Here is a 27147-nt window from a genome sequence, read left to right on the forward strand (position 1 = left end):
ATGAACAATCCAAAAGGAAATTAAGAAAATTTCATGTATAATACTATCCAAAAGAATAAAATACCTAGGAATAAATTAAACCAAGAAGGTGAAAGATTTGTATGCTGAAAACTTTGTTGAAAGAAATTAAAGAGGACCTAAATAAAGGGAAAGACATCCTATGTATATGGATTAGAAGACTTAATATTGTTAAGATGGCGATACTACCCAAAGTGATCTACAGATTCAATGCAATTCCTAGCAACATTCCAATGGCCTCTTTTGCAGAACTGGGGAGGTGAATCCTCAAATTCATATGGAATTTCAAGGGTCCCAAATAGCCAAAACAATCTGAAAAAGAAGAACGAAGTTGGAGAATTCACACTTTCTGATTTCAAAACTTACTACAAAGCTACATAATCACAACAATGTGGTACTGGCATAAGGACAGACATATAGATTAATGGAATAGAATTGAGGGACCAGAAATAAACCATATATTTATGATCAATTATTTTTTTTCAATTTTTTTGTTGTGGTAAAATACACGTAACTAAATTTACCATATTAATCATCTTTAAATGTACAATTCAGTGGTATTAAGTACATTCATATTGTTGTGTAACCATCACCACCATCCATCTCCAGATCTCTTTCCATCTTGCAAAATCAAACTTCTATACCCATTAAACAATAGCTCCTTATTTTCCCCTCCCCCCAGCTTCTGACAACCACCATGCCACTTTCTGTCTTGACTTTGACTGCTCTGCCTCATATAAGTGACATCACACAGTATTTGTCTTTTTGTAACTGGTTTATTTCACTTAGCATAATGTCTTCAAGGTTCATCCAATGTAGCATGTGTCAGAATTTCATCCCTTTTTAAGGCTGAATAATATTCCATTGTATGTACAGACTACATTTTGTTTATCCATTCGTCTATAGATGGACACTTGAGTTGCTTCCATGTTTTAACTATTATGAATAATGCTGCTATGAACGGAGATGTGCAAATTATCTGTTCGAGACCCTGCTTTCAGTTCTTACAGGTCAGAACCAGTCAAGCTTTATTAAAAAACTCAGTGCTCAGGCTACATTCTAGACAGAGGAATTACTATGAGTAGGGCCCAGGCATCATGATTTTAAATCTTTATATTTGATCTATATGTGGTCAAAATTGAGAACTGACCTAGAGGATCATAGCACATAACAGGCATTCAATAAAGAGCTGAATGATTAACTAACTGGTAACTTGAGAAAGACAATAAGGACGTGCTGAAAGTATCAGTTTGGTGACTTTGCTTCTGGCTTTCAGAAGCATAGTTGCTGATGCAAAGTTGTCATTGACAGATTGGGACAGGTTTAAAACCTGCTTTCAGAGGATGAGGGTGAGAACCTTTTTATTCTCAGCAGTTTAGCAACCCACCAAAATTTTATTGGCAGAATAACGGCTAGGCTTCTAAAGCTAGTTTCAGGTTTAAAGAACCAGTAGAGAAAAGATAAAGACCTATGAATGTCTGGATTAAGCCCAGAGATTAAATTTCTGTACCAAACATGCTGCCTCTGGAACTTATTTTTACCCTAAATGCCAAAAACTCCTTCAGGATGAGGAAGAGGTGATGTCTCCTCAAAATATCTGTATTACTGCACATCCATGAGGCTTTGACAGTAGGCAGTTTACTCTCAGCCAGCCTTCCTTAGGTTTCCCACAAGCTTTTCACCTGGAAGTGTAGTGGAACACACTAGATTCTAATGGAAAATTAGTTGTTTCAAACTAATGAATTCATTTACACAGTCACCTTTTCCCATGAACCTTCTCTTAATATTTGGTTCATTATATATAGACGAAGATTTGAAATAAGTCCTTGGGGATTGGCTAACCTTTAGCCGCTTAAGTGTAGTTACTTAAATGAAACTATTGCTGATTGGCTGACTTTCAGAAGCATGTATTTTGGAGTGAGGCTGTTGATGACTGGCTGACTTTCTGAGGAGGCTCCCATTGATTGGCTGGTTACTCATGTGAAGTTATTACTGATAGATTAGGATGGATTTAAAACTGGTTCTGGTTGTTACTGTTGTTAGGGCCAATAAATGGTCAGCTCTTTTCCAGAAGAATAAGAACTTTTTTTATTCTCAGCACTTTGTTATTTCATTTCACTCATTTGTAAAATAAGTAGACCAGACCATATCAACATTTTTCAAAATATATAGCACACCTTGGTTCTAAGGCATGTCAGTAGGACTGTTGTGTAAATAAGAGTTCTCTGGCAAATAAATATGTTCATTACAGCTATATAGACAAAAATAGACAATTTTCTTCATTGCAGAAGTTTTCAGAGTGTTTAATATGCACAACGTGAATCTACAACTGGGAAATATAGTAAAATTATTTGACTTTTTATTTTTGAGAAAGATTTCCTAGGGGTGGAGTTCCTCAAAGCACATTTTGATAAATACTATTCTAAATGACCATCTAGGTTAGAAATTGACAAACTATGGTCCAGTGGCCAGATTGGTCATGCTGCTTGTTTTTGTACAGCCTGTGAGCTAGGAGCTAGGAATGATTTTTTTTTGGTAAGCAAGATTGGCCCTGAGCTAACGTCTGTTACCAATATTCCTCTTTTTGCTTGAAGAAGATTGTCACTGAGCTAACATCTGTCTTCCTCTATTTTGTATGTGGGACACAGCGACAGCATGGCTTGATGAGTGGTGGGTAGGTCTGTGCCCAGGATGTGAACTTGTGGACCCCAGGCTCACAAAACTTAACCACTATGCCACTGGGCCAGCCCCTACATTTTTTAATGGTTGGAAAAAAATCAAAAGGATAATGTTTTATGACACCTGAAAATTATGTGAAATTTAAATTTCATTGACCTTGAATAAAATTTTATTGAAACACAAGCACATTCATTTGCTTACATATTGCCAATGGCTGCTTTTACACTAGAAAAGCACAGGTGAATAGATGCAACAGAGATCATACATAGCACTCTCATATTACCATATTAATCATCTTTAAATGTACAATTCAGTGGTATTAAGTACATTCATATTGTTGTGTAACCATCACCACCATCCATCTCCAGATCTCTTTCCATCTTGCAAAATCAAACTTCTATACCCATTAAACAATAGCTCCTTATTTTCCCCTCCCCCCAGCTTCTGACAACCACCATGCCACTTTCTGTCTTGACTTTGACTGCTCTGCCTCATATAAGTGACATCACACAGTCTTCGTTGTGGGTTCTTCTAGTTGTGGCATGTGGGACGCTGCCTCAGTGTGATCTGATGAGCAGTGCCATGTCCCCGCCCAGGATTCGAACCAACGAAACACTGGGCCGCCTGCAGCGGAGCGCGCGAACTTAACCACTTGGCCACGGGGCCAGCCCCTGGATGTCATGTTTTTAAGGCACAGTGGCGTATGGAATATTTTGTTGTCCAATTACATGGCAAATCATTGTATTTATCATGCAATGACATTATAGCTGTGCTGTAATGGACCCATGATTTATGATGAAGATGGTATTGCAGATCAGAGGGAAAAGAAAGCCCCATCCAGCTGAAAAGACGTGAACTTGACCTTACCTCACATTGTACAAGAAAATAATTCAAGGTGTATTATAGACCTTACCTCACATTGTACAAGAAAATAATTCAAGGTGTATTATAAATCTAAGTGTGAAAGACCAAATAATAAAACTTTGAAAGATAATATAGAAGATGACATCATAACTTTGATGTATGGAAAGTTTTCTTAAACCAAATACAAAAGCACTAACCATAATGGAAAACTGATAAATCTGACTCACAGTTAAGATCATCTATTCATCAAAAGATACCACAAAGAGAATGATAAGGCAAGAATTTAAATGGCCAATTCCATGAGAACCAAGAGTTCAATTAAGTGACCCTTGTATGTATTGTTTGATCTCAAAAGGATAGTCATCACAGAGCTCAAAGTTTGTGGAAAAAAGAGCTAACAATCTTACCTTTCCTAGTCACAAAAATGTATAATCAATTTATAATACTCATCCTCAAAAATAAAAGTTAGTTTGTCAAATAAGTAATAAATGACTTGATATTAATACTATTAAGCAGTACTTTGAAAAGAATACAGTAGATGGTATTAGAACTAACATGTTCAAACATTTTACAAGTAAATTATTTGTTTCTCATTCATGTTATACCAACCACAAGATTTGCAAGACACTGGTTCTGTTAGATACAGAATTGAACCTGAATAAACTGAAAAGAAAACACATTACAATGCAATTATCCATGTGGTTGTCATTTAGAGCTCTGGCTTTACTGAAATAATCATTAGACTGGTAAATAAACTTCAACAAAACCAGTGCACTATTTTATGTCAGTACATGCATTAGCTCTATTGTAGCCGATGGGAAAAAACAATTTAATGAAACTTCTGGAGGATGACACATTTCACAGTGAAATGTTTTTCTATCCTTTCCTACATGTGGTAAATATAGGAACCATTAGCAGTTTAAATGTGACCAGTTTTGCTCAATAAAAACTATGAAAACAAAATTTTGAAGTTATTTTTCAAACTCAGCAAGAGAATCCAACAGACACATATTATGTGGCTCAATTAAACAATTCCATGGCTTTCAAATATAACTACTAAAAAGAATCATCTCAGGGGTAGAGTATTAGTCACCCAAATTTCCTTTATGTAACCTAATTCTTCATGCCAAAAAAAAGCTTTATAAGAAGTCCTTCAGCAGGAAGTACATGGGAAATCCCTATACCTCCCCCTCAATTTTGCTGTGAACTTAAAGTGCTCTAAAAAATAAATTCTTAAAAAAAAAAACAGCTGAAGAAGCACACTCCCTTTTTAGGGAAATTCACATCTTACAGCCTATTGCCTGCAACTTGGCCGCATGACCATGCATAGTGGTGTCAGAGGCTAGGAAATGTAATTTTTTTTTCTTTTTTTTTTTTGAGGAAGATTAGCCCTGAGCTAACTGCTGCCAATCTTCCTCTTTTTGCTGAGGAAGACTGGGCCTGAGTTAACATCCATGCCTATCTTCGTCTACTTTATATGTGGGACGCCTACCACAGCATGGCTTGCCAAGCGGTGCCATGTCTGCACCCGGAATCCAAACCAGCGAACCCGGGCCTCCAAGCAGAACGTGCGCATTTAAGCACTGAGCCGCTGGGCCAGCCTGAGGAAATGTAATTTTTCTTTTTTTAAAGATTTTATTTTTTTCCTTTTTCTCCCCAAGGCCCCCCGGTACATAGTTGTATATTCTTAGTTGTGGGTCCTTCTAGTTGTGGCATGTGGGACGCTGCCTCAGCGTGGTTTGATGAGCAGTGCTATGTCCGCGCCCAGGATTCGAACCAACGAAACACTGGGCCATCTGTAGCGGAGCGCGCGAACTTAACCACTCGGCCACGGGGCCAGCCCCAGGAAATGTAATTTTTAATGTTGGCTGCCGTGTGCCTACCAGAAAGAAAGAGAAGAGGTATTGCTGGGGATAATTAATAGTCTACTATGCCAGCTAACAACTTTGATCAAGTAACTTTCTCTCTGGATCCCCCATACATAAGAGAGTGCCTGGAGATAGCAGAGGTGCTAAGAAGCATGAATAAATGAATGAGAGAATGAAAAAAAGTTCTTGCAAGGCAGTGTTGGCACCTATCTTGTAATTTTTACCTCATACTATGTATTACTATTTTGTACCTACCACTTAATTCATTTTGTCCTTCTAATAAATAGATTTTTCTTTGGGAGGATTCCAAAGAAAAAATAGTTTTTTTTTTGTCAGGTGTTGGAAAACAGAAAATATTCACAACCTAGTTATTGTGTGCCAAGCACGATTCTAAGTATTTCATGTCCTTTATCTCTCACAATTTTATTTGGAAGTACAACTCTCATAATCATTTGGAGAGGAGGAAAGTAAGACTTAGGTTAAACAACTCAGAATAGCTGAAGCTGAGGTCCAAAATGAGTGTGTTTTCATGGGCAGCTGGAACCAAATTCTAAATTGAGAAACATTGGGTGACCTGTTAGAGAAGGCATGTCATATATATTAAGACTTTATTGACAGAGAAAACAAACAGTGGCTAAAAATATAGTGCATTGATTGTACCAAGTAATCTAAAACCAATTGATTGTCTGAAATTAGTTAAAATTGTTGAGTACTGAAAAGAATGAGCCTAAAATTATATATTGGTCCAAGGGAAAGGTTATATTGGAGACTATTGATGAGATCCCAGAATTTCTAAAGTCTTTGTTAAAGAAGCAACACTCAGAAGGTAGATATTGAAAAAATAAATTAGGCCCACTGTGGCACATGTGAAAGTTATTCAATGCTTGTTGCTGTATCTGCTATCGATTCTATCAAACTGTGGTTTTACTCTCTTTGTAAACTAACCAATCAACCAACCAAAACAACCTAAACTCATAATACAGAAGCACGTAAAATAAAAAATGAAAGCCCCTTTTCTCCCTATTCCCTTTCCAAATCCTAATTCCTAGAATTAATCACTTACAATTTGACACGTATGCTCCCAGGCTATGTGTGTGTGTAGATAGACCTATACATACACAGACATACACACACTTATGTGTTAGTCAAACAGAATCACATTGTATGCATTGTTCTTTAGTCAACTATAAGAAAATACAACTTATTAAATAAACCACCATTTTATAACAAAATTGAAAAGTCACCTTTATAACAAGGGTTGGTTTCTGCCTCTGTATTTGTTCTATTACTGTAATTGTCTACTTCAGTGCTTATCTTAGACTGCTTTGATTACAGTAGCTTTGTGGTAAGGTTTAATATCTGAAGGCAATTGTTTTTCATGATATTTTGGCTACTCTCTATTGTCTTTCACGATATTTTGGATATGCTTGGAGATTTTTTTCACTTCCATATGAACTTTTCCCTGGGAACTTTTTCAAATGAACCTTTTTATCTAGTTCCATGAAGAACCCTTCTGATTTGATTATATTCACTTTAAGTATTAATTTGGGGAGGACTGAAGTTTTTATAATATTAACTCTTCCCATTCATGATACATGTGATATGTCTATTAGTTCAAGTTTTGTTTTACGTCTTTCAGCAAGATGACAGAATTCTTTATCATAAGTTTTCTTAAGTATTTACTATTTTTTGATACTATGATGGGAAAATTTCCAATTTCCATTCTAATGCGTTAGAAAAGCTATTGGCATTTGTATATTCATCTTGTATCTGGCCATTTTAACAATTTTTTTCAGTTAGTTCTTGTAGTTTTTCACTGGCATTTCCAGTTTTTCACTGGGGTGTCATCTGCAAATAGAGATGTTTTTCTCCTTTACCAATATTTTATTATCACATGACCTAGAACTTCCAAAACAAGGTTAAATATGCAGTAGAAATTTACCATTTGGAGGGAAAAGGCTACCTAACATCTGAACCATTTCTTTGTTGAGGAATTTCTTGCCCAGTGAATCAGATAAGGCCTGCCTCTTACTATATGAGCAGAAAAAGCTAAATACTTTCCTGTCCAACTGCCTTGAGCTAGGATGTTGGCGCTTGAATTAGACTCAACTAATCAGATTTGCCCCATTAGGACCCTGAGATAATGAAGCAAAGACGCAGGACCAATCAAGAATTCATTTTTCGACAATGGTGCAACGTTCTATTTCCAGGGGTAACAGTGCCCGTGGCACTATCCATAATTGAATAAATGAAGCTTCTATGCCAGCTTGGTATATATCCTCAAGCTCAGAGCAGCAGTGGCCCCCTAGACCGATACTGTGGCATGAATTTCATGTAATTCTGACTGTCTGGCCTCCTTTTTTTTCTGGTCAATTTTCTCAGCCTAGTTCTCCAACTTTTCTGGCAATTCTGTGAGCCACATATAATATCCTTTTTAAAAAAAAATGTTTTGAGGTCAAATCACATAACATAAAAATAACCATTTTAAAGTGAACAATTCAGTGGCATATACTATATTCACAATGTGTGCAACCACCACCTCTATCTAGTTCCAAAACATTTCCGTCATTCCAAAGTAAAATACCCACCCCACTAAGTAGTTTCTCCCCATTGTCCCCTCCCCACCGGCCCCTGGCAACCACCAATTTGTATTCTCTCTCTGTGGATTTATCTATTCTGGATATTTCATATATATATATAAAATCATACAATATGTGACTATATGTCTGGCTTCTTTAACTTAGCGTAACATTTTTGAGGTTCATCCACATTGTAGCATGTATCAATATTTCATTCCTTTTTGTTGCTAATTAATATTCAATTATATATATATATATATATATACCGTAATTTGTTTATCAGTCATCCGTTGATGGACATTTGGGTTGTTTCTACCTTTTGGCTGTTAGGATTAGTGTTGCTGTGAACATGCATGTACATATACTTGTTGAAGTATGTGTTTTCAAATCTTTTGGGGTATATATCTAGAAGTAGAATTGTGGAGTCAGCTGGTAATTCTATTTTTAACTTTTTGAGGAATCACTGCACTGTTTTCCACAGTGACTGGACCATTTTACTCCACTAACAGCAGTGTGCAAGGTTTCCAGTTTCTCTACCTCCTCACTAGCACTTGCTATATTCCATTGTTGCTGTTGTTATTATTGTAGGTGGACTCCAGCTTTTAGGATAGATTGGAGTTAGCTGATAGGGTCATATAGACTCTAAAAGTATTTTCAAATTATTTATCAAGTAAATCTCTTTCCCTCTCTTCCAGTACCTCGAGGACTGACACAATACACCAAAAACCCGATTCAAACAATAGCCATTTCAGTATGCTCACGTTACTGTGGTTCTCAAGAGGCTCCAATTTATCTGGATTCGCTCTACCCTTCAGCTTCACTTCTATCAAATATTGGAATTTGGCATGGATTATTTTCTTCCTCCTAGTTTAGCTCAACCTCAGTCTCCGACTAGTACATGGTATCATCCAAAGTATAGGTTTAGACAGACGACAAGTCAAGTCTGGGTACTTCCTACCTGGGGAAGAGGAAAGGTAGTGGAAAACTGAAAGACTGAAGGAGGGAACCAACACCTATTGAGTACATCTCTAAAACTGTGCTATTGATTTTAAATAGGTCATGTCTTTTAATATTTATGACAACCCTATGAGGTATATATTATCATTATCTGTTGCATAAATTAACAGAAAGAGACTTGGAGAGCTTTGATAACATTCTCAAAGCTAACTGTCACACAGAATAAGAAAATAGAGTTCAGAGCTCAGATGGTCTAAGTGTATTCTGAATTGTTTTCTGTCCTGCCAAAGACGGTTAACTCTGAGTTTAGCTCAATTATTACCAGAAAGAAGTCAGAAATCAGCCTTTGATTGAGATAAGAATACATCACTGGCTTTTCCAATTTCTCCATGCACCTTTTCCCACTTGCTGTGACAGATGGTTCATTAAATGGAGAACAGGTCCACACTTTGCCAATAGGAAACGAGATTCACACTCAGTAGTTTGTCTTTGGTACTAAATATGCTGCAAGAGGATAAACAGGTTCAAATTCTGTATTTTGAAACTTGGAGCTGTAGAATAAAACATCACAAATTCAATGCCAATTTTGTTTAGATCTTGAGTCTATTCTTGCTGCCAAATGACAAAACACAATAGTGATCATCATTGAATTTGCATCAGTGCAGGCTTTATGCTTACTTATTCATGAATGCTACACTGACTTTTTCCCCAACTCATAAAATGATTATAAGAATACAAGAGAGAACATACTGAAAAGTTTTTAAATATTTAGTAATTGAATGGCAAGTTTTCAAATTATGCTAGAAAATTAAAGTCATCTTTCTTGTTTAATGCAACAAACCTGTATTAGAATTTTGAAGTAGTTTGTTGCTTAAAAGAGATCAAAATCCCTGTTTATGTGTTTAGCATCTGTTTTACTTGTATGGGGATACAGAGAAAAATGAACATGTTTCTAGATCTACATAAAGCAAACCTTTGTTAGAATATCATTTCTTCCAATTTCTCCATCCCAAGCTGACCTATTTTGCATTCTCTAATCTTGTGCTCCTACTTATTGTGAGAAACGCCTGACCATTGAGATGACTATTAACTCCTTGAAGACAGTTCCAGACTTTAAATTTCATTCTTTCAACTACCCAGAGCAGTGGTTCTCAATCTTGGCTGCAGGTAAGAACCAATTATAATGGTTAAATTTATGTGTCATCTTGACTAGGCAATGGTGCCCAGATATTTGGTTAAACATTATTTCTGAGTGTGTCTGTGAGGATCTTTCTAGATGAGATTAACATTTGATTAAGCAGATTGCCCTCCCCAATGTGCGTGGGCCTCTTCCAATCTGTTGAAGGCCTGAATAGAATAACAGACTGAACAAGAAAGAACTCTTTCTCTCTGATTGTCTCAGAACTGGTACATTTGTCTTCTCCTTTCTTCAGATATGGACTTCGACTGGAATTTACTTTATTGGTTCTGGTTCTTAGCCCTTTGTACTCAAATTGGAACAATACATTCAGCTCTCCTGGGTCTCCAGCTTGCCAATTGCAGATCTTGGACTTCTCAGCCTCCATAATGGCATAAGCCAATTCCTTTTAGTAAATCTCTCTCTCTCTCTTATTCTATTTCACTCTCTCTCTCTTTCTCTCTCTTTGTTTCTCAGTTCTATCCTATTGGTTCTGTTTATCTGGAGAACACAGACTAATACAGAGGCCCTATATAAATGGAACAGCATCCTGTGTTTATGGATTGGAAGGCATAATATTATTAAGATGGAAATACTATCCAAGTGATCTATAGATCCACTGCAATCCCTAGCAAAACTCCAAGGGCCTTTTTTCCAGAATTGGAAAAGCGAATTCTCAAATTCATATAGAAATTCAAAAGGCCCCAATTAACCAAAACAATCTTGAAAAAGAAGAACAAAGTTGGAGGACTCACACTTTCTGATTTCAAAACTTACTATAAGACAGCAAGAGAAGAGAAAGGAACACAGAAGAACTACAAAACAGCCATAAAACAATTAACAGATTGGCACAAGTACATACCTATCAATAATTACTTTAAATATAAATGGACTAAATTCTCCAATCAAAAGACATAGATTGGCTGAATGGATTAAAAAAGCAAGACCTGTCTATATGCTGCTTACAAGAGACTTACTTAAGGTGTAAGGATACAGACAAAATGAAAGTGAAGGGATGGAAAAAGATGTTTCTTGCAAATGGAAACCAAAAGAAATCTAATATAGCTATACTTATATCAGCCAAAATAGGCTTTAAAACAAAGGCTGTAATTAAAGACAAAGATGGACATTACATAATGATAAAGGGGTCAATCCAACAAGAAGATATAACATTTTAAAATATTTATGGACTCAATATAGGAGCACCTAAATATATAAAGCAAATTTTAACAGACCTAAAGGGAGAAATTGACAGCAATACAATAATAGTAGAAGACTTTAATACCCCACTTACATCAATGGATAGATCATCCAGACAGAAGAACAATAAGAAAACATCAGCTTTAAAGGACATATTAGACCAGATGAACTTAGTAGATATATACAGAACATTCCATCCAAAAGCCGAATACATATTCTTCTCAAGTACACGTGGAACATTCTCCAGGAAAGATTGTATGTTAGGTCACAAAACAAGTCTAACTAATTTATGAAGATTGAAATAATATCAGACATCTTTTCTGATCACAATGGTATGAAACTAGAAATTAGTTACAAGGAGAACTAGAAAAATCACAAATATGTGGAGATTAAATAACATGCTACTAAAAAACCAATGGGTCAACAAAGAAATCAAAGGAGAAATAAAAAAATACCTTGAGACAAATGAAAATGGAAATACAACATATCAAAATCTGTGGGATGCAGCAAAAACAATTCTAAGAGGGAAATTCTTAGCAATACAGCCCTACCTCAAGAAACAAGAAAAATCTCAAATAAACAATCTAATTTTACACCTAAAGGAACTAGAAAAAGAAGAATAAATGAAGCCCAAAGTTAGTAGAAGGAAGAAATAATAAAGATCAGACTGGAAATAAATGAAATAGAGACTAGAAAAATAATAGATAAGAGCAATGAAACTAAGAGCTAGTTCTTTGAAAAGATAAACAAAATTGACTAACCTTTAGCTAGACTCACCAAGAAAAAAAGAGAGGGTTCAAGCAAAGTCAAAAATGAAAGAGGAGAAGTTACAATTGGTACCTCAGAAATACAAAGGATCGTAAGAGGCTACTATGAACAATTATACTCCAACAAATTGGATAACCTAGAAGAAAGGGATAAATTCCTAGAACATACAATCTTCCAAGAATGAATCATGAATAAATAGAAAATATGAATAGACTGATTACTAGTAAAGAGATTGAATCCATAATCAAAAACCTCCCAACAAACAAAAGTCAAGATGGTGTCACTGGTGAATTGTATCAAACATTCAAAGAAGACCTAATACCTTTCCTTCTCAAACTTTTCCAAAAAAATCAAGAGGAGGGAATGCTTCTAAATTCATTTTACAAGGTTAGCATTACCCTGATACCAAAACCAGACAACATTAAAAAGGAAAATAGGTGCAAAAATCCTCATCAAAATATTAGCAAATTGAATTCAATAATATACCAAAAGGATCATACGCTATGATCAAGTGGGATTTATTTCAGAGATGCAAGGATGGTTCCACATTCACATATCAATCAACATGATACACCACATTAACAAAGTGAAGGGCAAAAATCATATGATCTTGTCAATAGATGGATAGAAAGCATTTGACAACATTCATAATAGATTTTTGATAAAAATTCTCAACAAAGCAGTCATAGAAGGAATGTACCTCAACATAATAAAGGCCATATATGACAAAACCACAGCTAAGATCATAGTCAACAATGAAAAGCTGAAAGCTTTCCTTCTAAGATTAGGAACAAGAAAAGGATGTCTACTCTTGCCACTTTTATTCAAAATATTATTGGAAGTAGCCAGAGCAATTAGGCAAGAAAAAGATATAAAAGGCATCCAAATTGGAAAGGAATATATAAACTATCACCATTTGTGAACAACGTGACTTTATATATAGAAAACCCAAAGACCCCACCAAAAACCTGTTAGAAGTAATACTAATATGCAAATTCAGTAAAGTTGTAGCGTACAAAATCAACATACAAAAAATTGGTTGCATTTCTATACACTATCAATGAACTATTAGAAAGAAAAATTAAGAGATCGATCCCATTTACAATTACATTAAAAAGATTTAAATACCTAGAAATAAATTTAACCAAGGAAGCAAAAGATCCATGCACTGAAACTACAAGACTCTGACGAAAGAAATTGAAGACACAAATAAATAGAAAGATATTGTGTGCTCACAAATTGGAAGAAACAATATTGTTAAAATGTCCATAGTACCAAAGCAATATACAGTTCAATGCAATTGCATTCAAACTTCCAATGGCATTTTTCACAGACATAGAGCAAACAATCCCAAAATTTGTATGGAACCACAAAAGACACCAAATAGCTACAGCAATCTTGAGAAAGAAGAATAAAGCTGGAGGCATCATGCTCCCTGATTTAAAACTATATTACAAAGCTATAGTAATCAAAATAGTATGATATTGGCATAAAAACAGACACACAGATCAATGGAACAGAATAAAGAGCCAAGAAATGAACCTACATATATATGGTCAATTAATTTACAACAAAGGAGCCAAGAATATACGACAAGGAAAGGACAATCTCTTCAATAAATGGTATTGGAAAAAACAGAGTGCCACAAGCAAAGAATGAAACTGGACCACTATCAACTCAAAATAAATTAAAGACTTGAATGTAAGACCTGAAACCATTAAACTCGTAGAAGAAAACATAGGCAGTAAGCTCTTTGACATTGGTCTTGGTAATGATTTTTTGATTGACAGCAAAAGCAAAGGCAACTAAAGCAAAAATAAACAAGTGGAGCTCCATCAAACTGAAAACCTTCTGCATAGCAAAGGAAGCCATCAAAAAAGTAAAAAGAAACACTGAATGGAGAAAAATTTGTATATCATATATTCCATATGGGGTTAATATCCAAAATATAGGAAGAACTCATACAACTCAATAGCAGATAAACAAGCAATCCAATTAAAAAATGGGCAGAGGGTCTGAATAGACATTTTTCCAAAGAAGATATATGGATGGCCAACAGGTACATGAAAAGATGCTCGACATCAATAATCAGAGAAATGCAAATCAAAACCACAATGAGATATCAACTCACACCTGTTAGAATGGCTATTATCAAAAAGACAAAAAATAACAAGTGCTGGTGAGGATGTGGACAAAAGGGAGCACTTGTGCACTGTTGGTGGGAATGTAAATTGGTATAGTCACTACGGAAAACAGTATGGAAGTTCCTCAAAAAATTAAAAATAAAACTACCATATGATCCAGCAATTCCACTGCTGAGTATTTATCTGAAGTAAATGAGAACAATAATCTTCAAAGACATATGCACCATCATGTTCATTGTAACATTATTTACAATAGTCAAGATATGGAAACAACCTAAGTGTCCACTGATGGATGAGTGGATAAAGAAGATGTGGTATATATATATATATATAGATACATATACAATGAAATACTACTCAGCCATAAAAAAGAATGAAATTTTGCCATTTGCAACAACATGGATGGATCTTGAGGGTATTATGCTAAGTTAAAATAAGTCAGACAGAGAAAGACAAATACCATATGATTTCACTTATATATGGAATCTAAAAAAAACCCCAAATGAACAAACAAAACTCATAGATAGGGAGAACAGATTGGTGGTTGCCAGAGGGGAGGGGTGTTAACGGAGTGGGCAAAATGGGTGAAGGGGGTCAAGAGGTACAAATTTACAGTTATAAAATAAATAAGTCATGGGGATGTAATGTGCAGCATGGTGAATACAGTCAATAATATTGTATTGCATATCTGAAAGTTGCTAAGAGAGTAAATCTTAACTGTTCGCATTACAAGAAAAATAATTTTGTAACTTTGTGTGGTGATGGATGGTAACTAGACTTATTGTGGTGATTATTTCACTGTGTATACAAATACCAAATCATTGTGTTGTACACTTGAATTAATATAAAGTTATATGTAAATTATATCTCAATAGAAAAGAAAACTTACTACAAAGCTACATAATCACAACAATGTGGTACTGGCTTAAGGACAGACATATAGATCAGTGGAATAGAATAGAGAGTTCAGAAATAAACTACATATCTATGACCAATGAATTTTTTTTCAATTTTTTTTATTGTGGTACAATATGCATAGCATAAAATTTGCCATCTTAATTATCTTTAAGTGTACAGATCAGTGATATTAAGTACATTCATATTCATATTGTTGTGTAACCATCGCCACTATCCATCTCCAGAATTCTTTCATCTTGCAAAATGAAAACTCTATATCCATCAAAAAATAACTCCTCATTATCTCCTCTCCATAGCTTTTAGCAACCACCATTCTACTTTCTGTCTCTATGATTTTGACTACTCTAAGTACGAAATATAAGTGGAATCATGCAGTATTTGTCTTTTTGTAACTGGTTTATTTCACTTAGCATAACGTCCTCAACTTTCACCCATGTTGTACCATGTGTCAGAGTTTCATTCCTTTTTAAGGGTGAATAATATTCCACTGTACGTATATACTATATTTTGCTTATCCATTCATCCATTGATGGACACTTGGGTTGCTTCTACCTTTTGGCTATGATGAATAGTGCTATTATGAATTTGGGTGTACAGATATCTCTTCAAGACCCTGCTATTAATTATTTTGGGTATATGCCCAGATATGGAATTGCTGGATCATATGATAATTCTAATTTTCATTTTTTAAGGAAGCACCTACTATTTTCCACAGTGGCAGTACCATTTTACAATCCTACCAACAGTGCACAAGGGTTTTAATTTCTCTATATCCTTGTCAACACATTCTATTTTCTGTTTTTTTGACATTACATACCCTAATGGATGTCAGCTGTTATTGTGGTTTTGAGTTGCATTTCCCTAATGATTAGTGAGGTTGAACATCCTTTCGTGTTCTTCTTGACCATTTTCCATCTTCCTTAGAGAAAAGTCTATTCAAGTCCTTTGCCCATTTTTGAATTGAGTTGTTTCGTTTTTTTGTTGTTGAGTTTTAGGAGTTGTTCATATATTCTTGATATTTACTCTTTCTCAGACATATAATTTGCAAATATTTTCTTCCATTCTGTGCATTGCCTTTTTACTGTGTTGATAGTACCTTTTGATAAAATATTAAAATTTTGATGTAGTCCTATTTGTCTACTTTTTCTTTTGTTGCTTCATTTTTGGTGCCATATCCAAGAAATCATTGTCAAATACAGTATCAAAAGCTTCCCCCATGTTTTTTTCTAAGAGTTTTAGAATTTTAGCTCTTATATTTAGATGTTTGATCCATTTTGATTTAATTTTTGTATATGGTGATAGGAAATGATCCAACTTCATTATTCTGTGTGTAGATATCCAGTTGTCCTGAAACCAATAATTGAAAAGGCTATTCTTTCCAATTAATTTGTTTTGGCACCCTTGTTGAAAATCATTTGACCATATATGCAAATTTTTATTTCTGGGCTCCCTCTTCTATCCCATTGGACTATATGTCTCTCTTTATGCCAGTACCACCCATTTCGATAAATATAACTTTGTAGTAAGTTTGAAATCAGGAAGTGTGAGACATCAAACTCTGTTTTTCCTTTCAAGACTGTTTTGGCTGGGGCTAGCCCCTGTGGCAGAGTGGTTAAGTTCACGCACTCTACTTCGGTGGCCCAGGGTTTCGCCGGTTTGGATCCTGGGCGTGGACATGGCGTCACTCATCAGGCCATGCTGAGGCGGCATCCCACATGTCACAACTAAAACTATACAACTATGTACCAGGGGTATTTAGGGAGATAAAAGCAGAAAGAAAAAAAAAAGATTGTCAACAGTTGTTAGCTCAGGTGCCAATCTTAAAAAAAAAAAAAAAAAAAAAAAGATTGTTTTGGTTGTTTGGGGTCCCTTGAGATTCCATATAAATTTTCTGTTTCTGCAAAAATGCCATTAAGATTTTTGTAGGGATTGCATTGAATTTGTAAATCACTTAACCTAAGGTATTGACAATATAGCCATAGTAAGTCTTCCAACTCATGAACATGGGATTTCTTTCCACTTATTTGTGTCTTTTTAAATTTCTTTCAACAATGTTTTGTAGTTATCAGTATACAAGTCTTTTGCTTCCTTGGTTAAGTTTATTCCTGAGTATTTTATTCTTTTTGATGTAAATTGAATTGTTTTCTTAATTCCATTTTCATTGTTCACTATTAGTATACAGAAATGCAACTAATTTTTGTGTGTTGATTTTGTATCCTGCAACTTTGCTGAATTTATTCATTAGTTCTAACAATTTTGTGTGTGGCGTGCATAATCTTTAGGGTTTCTAGTACTGACATGTCCTTGTTTTTCTTTATATTTGACCACCTAAAACATGTATCTCTAAACAGTATACTTAGTTGTGCCTGGTTTTGTACTTAATGTGCATTGAATCACATAAAGTGTGTTATTTTGTGTCTGGCTTCTTGTATTTAACATTACGTTAGCTTATCTATGTTGTTGCATCTGAATTGTATCTTTAGTTTGTTTCTTTTCATTAATGTTATTTCATTGTGTAATGTGTATTTTACATTCTATAGTTAAGGGACACAATTCCTACATTTCTTGTTGATGGATACTTGGATATTTTCCAGGGTTTTTTTGCTACTATAAATAGTAGTACTATCAATAGCAATTCCTTGACTGTAGTGAACATCCTTATATATGTCTCTTGATCCATATGCACATGCAATTACTTAGAGTATGAACATACATAGCAGTGAAATTGGTGGATCATGAAGTATGCATATCTTAAAATTTAGTGGATGATATCAAACTATTTTCTGAAGTGGTTCTACCAATTATGCTTGCCTTAGAAGTTCATGACAGTTTCTCTTCCTCCACATCCTTGCCAACTTTTAGTATTGTTAGTCTTAAATTTTAGCCATTCTGGTGGGCAACCAGTAGTATCTATTAGTTTAGTCTGCATTTTCCTAATGACTACTGAGTTGAGCACCTATCCAAGTCTTTGTCGATTTTTCTACTTGGTTATTTCTCTTTTTTCTTACTGATTTGTAGTTGTCCAAGATGAATTATGTTGCTTCTGTCAAGTGCTTGAATGAATGCACCAGTCATCTCAAATCATTGTACTCCAATCTCAGGACTTCAGATTTTCTGGGTCACAGATGACCTTTAGTTAAGTCCTGGACTCCTAAGTTTTCCACACTAACTCTTCAAAACTATGAAAAGCTCTGCTTCACGGAAAACCCAACCTGCAACAGAAATGCCTTTGATAATTCTGTGGAGCTAGATGGAGTTTAGTGTTTAAGATGTTCATTTGTGAGTGCCATCGAGATCAACAATTTTGAAAGAGTGGGGAAGGAAGCAAGAACTCAGTAGAAGGAAAGTCAAGCTGTGATGCAGGCTCAATAAGAGCTAAGTTGAAATGGCCTATTAGTGTAGTCCTAAGTAGAACCAAAAGGACCAAGCTTTTCTACCCCTATCTCAACTGTTGGATGTGGGTCATCCTAGGAATGGCGTAATCTTGGCCAGGTGGCTCTCTACAGCTAAGACAATCCCCGAAAAAGATAATAACTGAAGGCTCTCTGTTGACAGTGCTCTCAGCAGCTGGAGCACCCAGTACTTCCTTGATGGGGGATCTGGGTGTTCTACATCTCTCAGTGTCCTCTCAGCTATCTTTTATGAATCAGCAAATGACCCCAGGGTGAAAGCAAATCTTTGACTTGTCGCCCTCTACTCTTCATATAGCTCCAGTAGTTCCTCAATATATTTTAAATTTTTTTGATGCTTTTAAGAATATGATTGTTGTATTCTAACACTTTCTTTTTTTGGTGAGGAAGATTAGCCCTGAGCTAACATCTGGTGCCAATCCTCCTCTTTTTTCCTGAGGAAGATTGGCCCATCTGTGCCCATCTTCCTCTATTTTATGTGTGGGGTGCCTGCCACAGCACAGCTTGATGAGTGGTGCATAGGTCCGCACCTGGGATCCAAACCAGCGAACCCCGGGCTGCTGAAGTGGAGCATGTGAACTTATTCTGCCACCGGGCCGGTCCCTCTAACACCTTTTTAGTTGTCTTCAATAAGAGGATTGGTCCAAATTACCTAGTCCACCACCACCAGAAGGAGAAGTCCTAATCAGGACTAATGACTAGGAATTGGGGTTTTAATGTCTTTATAGAGACTTGGCTAACTTTGTCATAGAGCCTTGACCCCAAATAAGGAACTGGAACTGAGCCCCCGATTAAGCTAGGATCCACCAAAGCATTGCTATTTCTACAAAAAGGAGACTAGAAAACTTCACCCATGAAGTTTTGAGAAGATGCAAAGTAACCAGTCATCTGCCTGATTTTGTGACAGCTAGGGAAAGGGGTATCCCCTAAGAAATTAAAGCCTTGAGACTATTCCATCAGCACTGTGAGTGGTGTAGACCATTTGAATTTATTCTACCCCATGGTGGGTAAGACCTTAATTTGAAAATTATCCATGACTATTGAAATAGTTTAGGGCATCTAGCAGGGAAAAAAGAACCACAAAATTGCTTCATGGAGACCTTTCTAGGATGCATTTATTCACGCATATAAAGCAAACCCCCAATAAAGTTAAGCTAGCCATAAAAATTTACAAACAACAGAAGATGACCTAGCATGAATAAAAGTCATCAGACATAACAAACTAAAGAATTGGCAGGCTAAGAACATCAGGTAACAGGACAATCTCAAAAAGTCTACAAAATAAATTTTTTTAAATGATCAAAGAGATGAAAGAATTAATAGCAATCACAATGATGAATAAGCCACTGAAAAAAAGGAGGCAAAATTTTAAAAGAACCAAGTATATTTTTATAAATTAATATAGTCATTGCAGTCATTGGAATTCAAAACTAAATAAATGTTTAAATAGTAAAAAATATAATTAGTGATCTGGAAGATAGATTTCTGGATCTTACACAGAAAGCAGAAAGATATGGAAAACACAAAAGAGAGGTTATAGGATATGAAGGGTTTAATTAGAAAGTCAAACATACATCTGAGAACAGTTCTACAAGGAAAGAATAGAAGAGCATCAATATTTGAAGAGAAAATGAATGCAAATTTTCTAGAATTAAAAGACATGGAAAAAAAAAGAAAAGACATGAATCTTCAGACTAAAGGTACACGGAGTCCTCTGCTGGATAAGTCACATGAAAGGCAGAAGTAGACACACTGTCACCGAAGTACAGAATACCAAAGACAGAAAGAAAATTTTAGAAGACATCAAAGAGGAAAAGACAGTGTATTTATGATGGAAAAAGTTCAACTGACTGACTGTAGACTTGTCTGTCAACAGTCATAAGATGATAGAATAATAATTTCAAAATGTTGAAGGAAAATAATTCTCAGTCTATAAATCTATAACCAGAGAAATTGTCTTCAAGAGTAAGGAAAAATAAAATCCCTCTAAACAAAGAAAGAATAAATTTTTTGCACTCAGATCCCTGAAGAAAGATTTATAAAAGCATATACTTCAGGAAATTTAAACCAGAGCAAGGTGTGGACTGTAAGAATATTATGAGCAAAATGATGAGGCTAGATCAGGTTAATAGCAGTTTACATAAGAAAGAAAAAGAAAGTGAAGAATCACTACTGTGGAACTGGAAAAAATAAGGGGAAGCTAAGAAACAGTCCAGATTAACACGGAGGAGCGCGCGTGGGAAGAGATTGTTGTCATCAGAGTCCTTGTGTTTTAAGGAGGAAGGGATATTGACTAATTTTAGATTTTTGGTCAAGTGCAATCAGTAACTCTCAAATTATTAAAGGGGGAGAAAGTGAGTAAAGAAAACTCAATCAATCCAATAAATAAATAAATGAATAGATAAGCAAAAGGAGGAGGAATAGATATAAAGCAGAGAAGTAGAAAACACAATATAATATGGTAGGAGTGAATCCAAATATATGAGTGATCATAATAAATGAAAATGGGTTAAACTAGTCTTTTGAAACATGAAGATTGTCAAACAGGGTTTCAAAATACAACCTAGCTATCTGTTTTATAACTAGAACTCATCTAAAATATCATGACACAAAAAAGAGGAGGACTTGAGGTTGTTGCTGTGGCCATGACCCCATTTGTACCCAGGCTGGGGAAGCCATGGAAACCTCAGTCTATTCTTACAACCTACTGGATCGGTAGACAAATGATGATTCACGTTTACTGACCCTGTTATTGAAAAAGATTTGTTCTCTAGTCTTCCAGTTTTAACACATTCATTTAGAGCAGAAGCATTATTAATTCTTCAGTGTTTGAAGAAATGACTATGGACAAAGGGCACCTTTTGGGTTTCCACGTGCCAATCTGGAAATGGAGTTAAGGTTCATTTACTACTTTCACCCTTCCGTAGTCTAATTCAAAACGTGCAAGCTCATTCTAGCTCAGTCCTAATGAACTAGTGCAATCAGAAAATCACTGTTTGCTGCACTAAACATCAGTACCAATCACTCCTTGGAGAAGACCATAAAACTACAAAAAGATTTTGCTATGTTAGAGTTCTTAAATAAGGTAACTAAATATAGTACTGTAGGGTCATTCACTGATGCTAAAAGATTAAAAATTTTCCTAGTATCCTATGTTGTTACATTTTTACTTTTAGAGTTATTATTTTGATCTAATCTAAATATAACACTCAGTAATAGGTATTAAGTAGTGTATTTGAAAGATTGATACTTTGCATTGGGTTTATTAAAATACTAAGCTGAGCAATTACTTATTATCTTTCTCATGATAAGATGCAGCTAGAAAACAGATAGATGCACACTCATTTCTCAGGGTAAGATTGTGAATATTATCAACACTTAAAAATATAGAACATATGACTAGAAAGATTAATTGAACAGAATACAATCCATAAATAAAGTCCAATAGATATGGCAATTTAGTATATGATAAATGTGGCATTAGTGGGAAAAAGCCAGATTTTTCGAATAAGTCATGTTCAGACAACTTATACCAAAATAAACTCTGCATGAAGCAAAATTTGATAACCAAAATGACTCCAGGGGTCTGACCCCGTGGCTGTGTGGTGAAAGTTCCACTCACGCCACTTTGGCAGCCCAGGTTCAGTGGCTCAGTCCTGGGCGCAGACCTACTCCACTCATCAGCCGTGCTGTGGATGCATTCCACATGCAAAGTAAAGCAGGATTGGCGCAGATGTAAGCTCAGGGCGAATCTTCCTCACAAAAAAAAAAGACTCCATAAGGTACTAGAAGAAAACATAGATTACTGTATATAATTTTGGAGTAGGAATGGCCTTTCTTAGTATGATATAAAACCAGAACTATATAAAGGAAGAGAATAGAAGAATAAATTTGACTATGTAAAAATTAGTAACATTTTGGGGCTGGCCTGTGGCCTACTGGTGAAGTTTGCACATTCTGCTTCAGCGGCCCCAGGTTTCGCTGGTTTGGATCCTGGGTGTGGACATGGCACCGCTCATCAAGCCATGCTGAGGCGGCGTCCTGAATTGCACAGCCAGAAGGACCTACAGCTAGAATATACAGCTGTGTACTGGGAGGCTTTGGGGAGAAGAAGAAGAAGAAGAAAAAAAAAGGAAGATTGGTAACAGATGTTAGCTCAGGTGCCAATCTTTAAAAAAAATAAAATTAGTAGCATTTCCATGAAAACTATATATTGTAAAGTTAAAAATAACATATTGGCAAAAAGCATTTGAATGTAGGTTGCAAAGTGCCATTTAAAAATCTACATTGAATTTTTACAACTCAGTAGGAAAAGATGAACACCAGACATAGAAATATGGGAAATAATATGAAAAGTCATTTCATATATAAAAAATACTGAGTAAAAATAAATGTTCATCCAGAACATACTTTAAAAGTTGCAAGTAAAAAAAGCAATGGTATATTACTATTTATCTATAAGCTTAACAGAGATTAAAAATTTGTTTAGTATTATCCCTGTTGGCAGAATGTAGAGGAACACGTGCTCTCATGTAAGTTTAAATTAGTTGTAACCGATATAGCAAAATTTGGCTAAATATGTAATTTCGTCTAATTTACATACAACAGATACATTGTTTTAAGTGTAGTGTATGATCTGATGAACTGTGACAAACACATAACAGTAATATAACCATAACTACAATCAAAATTCCCGTTTTTGTCCAAATAATGGAATACTACTCAGCAATACTACTCAACTGAACTTTTGTTCAGTTCTTTTGATACATGCAACAATATGGATGAATCTCAATATCATTAGGCTGACTCAAAGAAGTCAAACAAATACAAAATCCTAGAAATGCGCATGACTCTATAGTCAGAGAGAAGAGAACAGACTGCTTCATAGATGCATTTCAGTGATTATCAAATTGTTACTTTAAATGTGTGCAGCTTATTGCATGTCAAATTATAACTCAATAATGCTGTAAAAAAATCGTTCTTGCTGTGTTCCTGCAGCTTTGTTTTAAACTTCTATTACAATGTGAACTTTGGAGTTAGAAGCCTTCAGATGGAGTGCCATTTCCATCATTTATTAGCTGCGTGACTTGAGGGAAGTTAAAATCAGTTTCGTCATCTACAAAATGGATATAACAAAAGTGCCTGTCTCAAAATATTGTTCAGAGGATTGAATTTGTAAGAATACAGCATTTGACACACTGCCTGTCAACTGGTAAGTGCTCAAAAATGCTCATTACTGTTATCACTAACACGACAATGTGACCAGTTAAGGGCACGGAGGGACCATGTCTTATCCATCCTTGCGTTCCCACTATCTAACTGTTGAACAAAGTACACTCTCAATCTTTAATAAATTGAATTGGATAAGATGGCTTATTATTACAATGCACCAAAGTACCTTTACCATTTCTCAGTATTGGAGCATTTGGGCCATTTCCAGATTGGGTGTTGTTTTGATTTTAAGTTAAAAATGTGGACAGCTATGATATGTTGGCTCCCATCCCCTACCCTCATTTCAACTTACTTCTTGAGATATATTCTCAGGAATAATATTGTCATAGCAAAGGGCATGATCAGAATATTGGATTCTAGTGACTTTTATTTATTTTGTCTAGGACATCTTCCCATTGTCCATTATCTGGTACCATCATCCCCTTTCCTTTGGAGAATGCATGAGGAGAGTAGTCTGAAGAGCATGATTGTTCATGGTATCCACCTTCACTGGTAAGTCTCTCATTGTTCTGTATTCCTCTGGGCCTTTGCAGAACATCTGGTCCTGTCCAAAACATCCGTAAGACATTTGGTCCATGACAAAAGGTCCTTGAGATTTGTCCTGTCCAAAACCAAATGTCTTATGGACATTTTGGACAGGACCAAATGTCTGCTAATCCTCTGGGCGGTGACTGGTTTGTTGGTGGGAGGACATGTGACCCAAGTCCGTCCAATCAATGCCCAAGTTGAAGAGGGAAAGATAGTTTTCTTTTTCCTCTGGATCTTGAGATGTAGGATGTGGGCCTTGAATGGTCAAGAGCTCGATCTTTAATAATGTTAGTAATTACAAACCATTGCACTTTTGTCATTTACTTAAATATATTTACATATTGTAAGCATTAAGTGTCTTCAGTCAGATAAGAACAGAACAAAATAGCTACTTGTTATGAAGTATAAAGTGAAGACTGCTGTCTTTACATCTACCAATTTTTGTTGTTATGATATCAGGAGGGTATCAACTTAAAATTTTTTTGACGTTTAATTTTTAAAAATTACCTTTGCTAATTTAATAGGTACAAGAGTTGTTTAGGATTCTGCACCTGCAGCCCATCTTGTCATAGATTGCTGTTCTCAGACTCCTTAAGAAATGTAACACAAAAGACTACAGCCCAGGGCATGGTCTACACTCCTCACTAAAGCTTCAGGCTCCATCTTTGTCTGCTGTATAACCCTGGTGAGCTTACCTGCACAGTAAACTCAATGATCTGCTTCACCCTTTCCACTGAAATCCTGGAACCAACACTCAGGTAAGCCTGGAGTCTGGCTCCGGCCCTTCTCAACATTCCAGAGCCTTCTCTACCCCGTGCTACTACTTACTACAGTAGAGAAATACAAAGAGGACAGAGGGCAAGCAAGAAACAGAGAGGAAGAAGGTTTTCATTATTTCTTTACTCTTCCCACCAAAGCTTTTACCTCCTGGTCCAGAGGTAGGGCTGAGCAAAACATTGTTACTACATAGCTATCATTTTAGTGGCTATTAGGAGCCAGGACTTACGTTTATGTACATCCATTTTAATCCTCAAAGCAATCTCTTGTGGTTGCTGTTGTTATCCCAGTGAAACTAATGAAACTAAGTTTAGGGGAGATTAAGTAAATCGCCCAAGTTCACATGTTAATAAAAGACAGAGCCAAGATCTGACCCCCAGGCCCAGACACCTGACCTCCCTGAGATGGAGCATGCTGTTTTTCAGAGGTGGCACCATTGTGAATGTATAATGCTTGGCAGTGGCCCTCTCTACCACGGCAGGTACCAAAAGACAATAGATACTTTAAAAAATGCTTACTAATAAGTAAAACACCGTTGTCATAAAATAAATTTTCAACATAGCTTTAGGGTCAAGGGAACCATCTTGTATACCTTTTCCTTGCTGTATGGAAATGGATCAGAAGAAAAGGAAGGCATAGGCGCACATGACCTCAATAGATATTAAATGACCCCTGAGCCATCAAATACTACCAAAAAGCTTCTGAATTAAAAAAAGACTGGTAATATTATTTTTTTGCAATCAATTTAAAATATGTAGTTATATTTATATTCCTTACATGCTACATTTGTACTTTAAGATATGTTGTAATTCTCTGTGTGAGCAATATGTTTATAAAAATATCTTTGGGTCTTGGAGCATTCATTTTCTGTTTTAAGATACAATGGAGAGTTACAGTTTTATATATTGCCAGGCATACAAATCCCCAATCATAAAGCTGTTTCTAAGTGAAAATAGTCATGCTGTGTGAAAATTTCTAGTATCTCATTGTATAGCAACGACCCAATTTCTCCTTTCCAGCTTCTCCCTGATACCCTCCTGAGATCATAACAACAAAAAGTGGTAGATTTAAAGACAGCAGTCTTCACTTTATACTTCATAACAAGTAGCTATTTTGTCCTGTTCTTATCTGACTGAAGACACTTAATGCTTATGGTATGTAAATATAGTTAAGTAAATGACAAAAGTGTAATGGTTTGTAATTACTGTACAACAACTTTGATTAGTTTTTCTACCAAGGTTAAGTGGCAGACTTCTCTAAATATTTTTAAAAATGTATTCATTATTCTCTTTTCTTGTTTCCATCATTGGGATTTTCAGAGCATTTCTGCTGTCAGAGTCCCGTGCCATTTTTAAATAAGACCTTTAACTACCTGTATCTTGTGTCAAAAAGTCTCAGAGTATAACTCCTGCTTCTATTAATAATCGAGAGTCTCAGTGGCTTTCTTTCTCTGCTTGTTAGTGTTCAGCTCTCACTAACTATTTTCTGTCAAAAAGAGTTAATAACAAGTTGGCTATTATACAATTTAAGTGAGCTATGCATATAAAGAGAATTATTAAAATGTTACATGAGATATAAATTTAAAAGGAGAAACAATTATATATGAAAAGCAAGAAGCTTGCTGCAATACCACTATACCCTCCATGAATAAACAGGAAAGACATGGCAGAGATTCACCGGCTTTGCTGACACTACCAGCAACGAAGTCGGGAGAAGGACTGCTTCTTCAGTAACAATATCGTTGGGGGCCTCCCATATGCAGGTTTGCAAAGAATTAACACACAAGTTACAGAGCCACTTGGCCTAACCTGCACGATATCAGTCCACGTGACATTTAATAACAGTGTAATTATGCAGCCTTTTAACCTTTTCAAATGCAGCTTCAATTCAAGATAAGAAAAATGACAAGTCTACATATTTTTCTTCTATGAAATTTGCATAAAGCTGAAGAGGTGTATCTGCCGTGAATTAATATTTATAATGAGAGAATAAAATATTTCATTAGGAACAAAACTGGCTGCAGTTTTA

At 35.6% G+C, this 27147-nt stretch overlaps 1 long non-coding RNA gene across 1 annotated transcript; it reads left to right on the top strand.

Moving 5' to 3' along the window:
* Positions 1-8703: 8703 nt before the first annotated feature.
* LOC102147387 (uncharacterized) lies at positions 8704-26273 on the top strand. Its single transcript, XR_001378991.3, has 5 exons — positions 8704-10132; positions 23581-23794; positions 24198-24306; positions 24867-25100; positions 26139-26273. It is a non-coding gene; the product is annotated as an uncharacterized lncRNA (long non-coding RNA).
* Positions 26274-27147: the final 874 nt, after the last annotated feature.

Source organism: Equus caballus, chromosome 1 (assembly GCF_041296265.1).
Source record: "Equus caballus isolate H_3958 breed thoroughbred chromosome 1, TB-T2T, whole genome shotgun sequence".
NCBI lineage: Eukaryota > Metazoa > Chordata > Mammalia > Perissodactyla > Equidae > Equus > Equus caballus.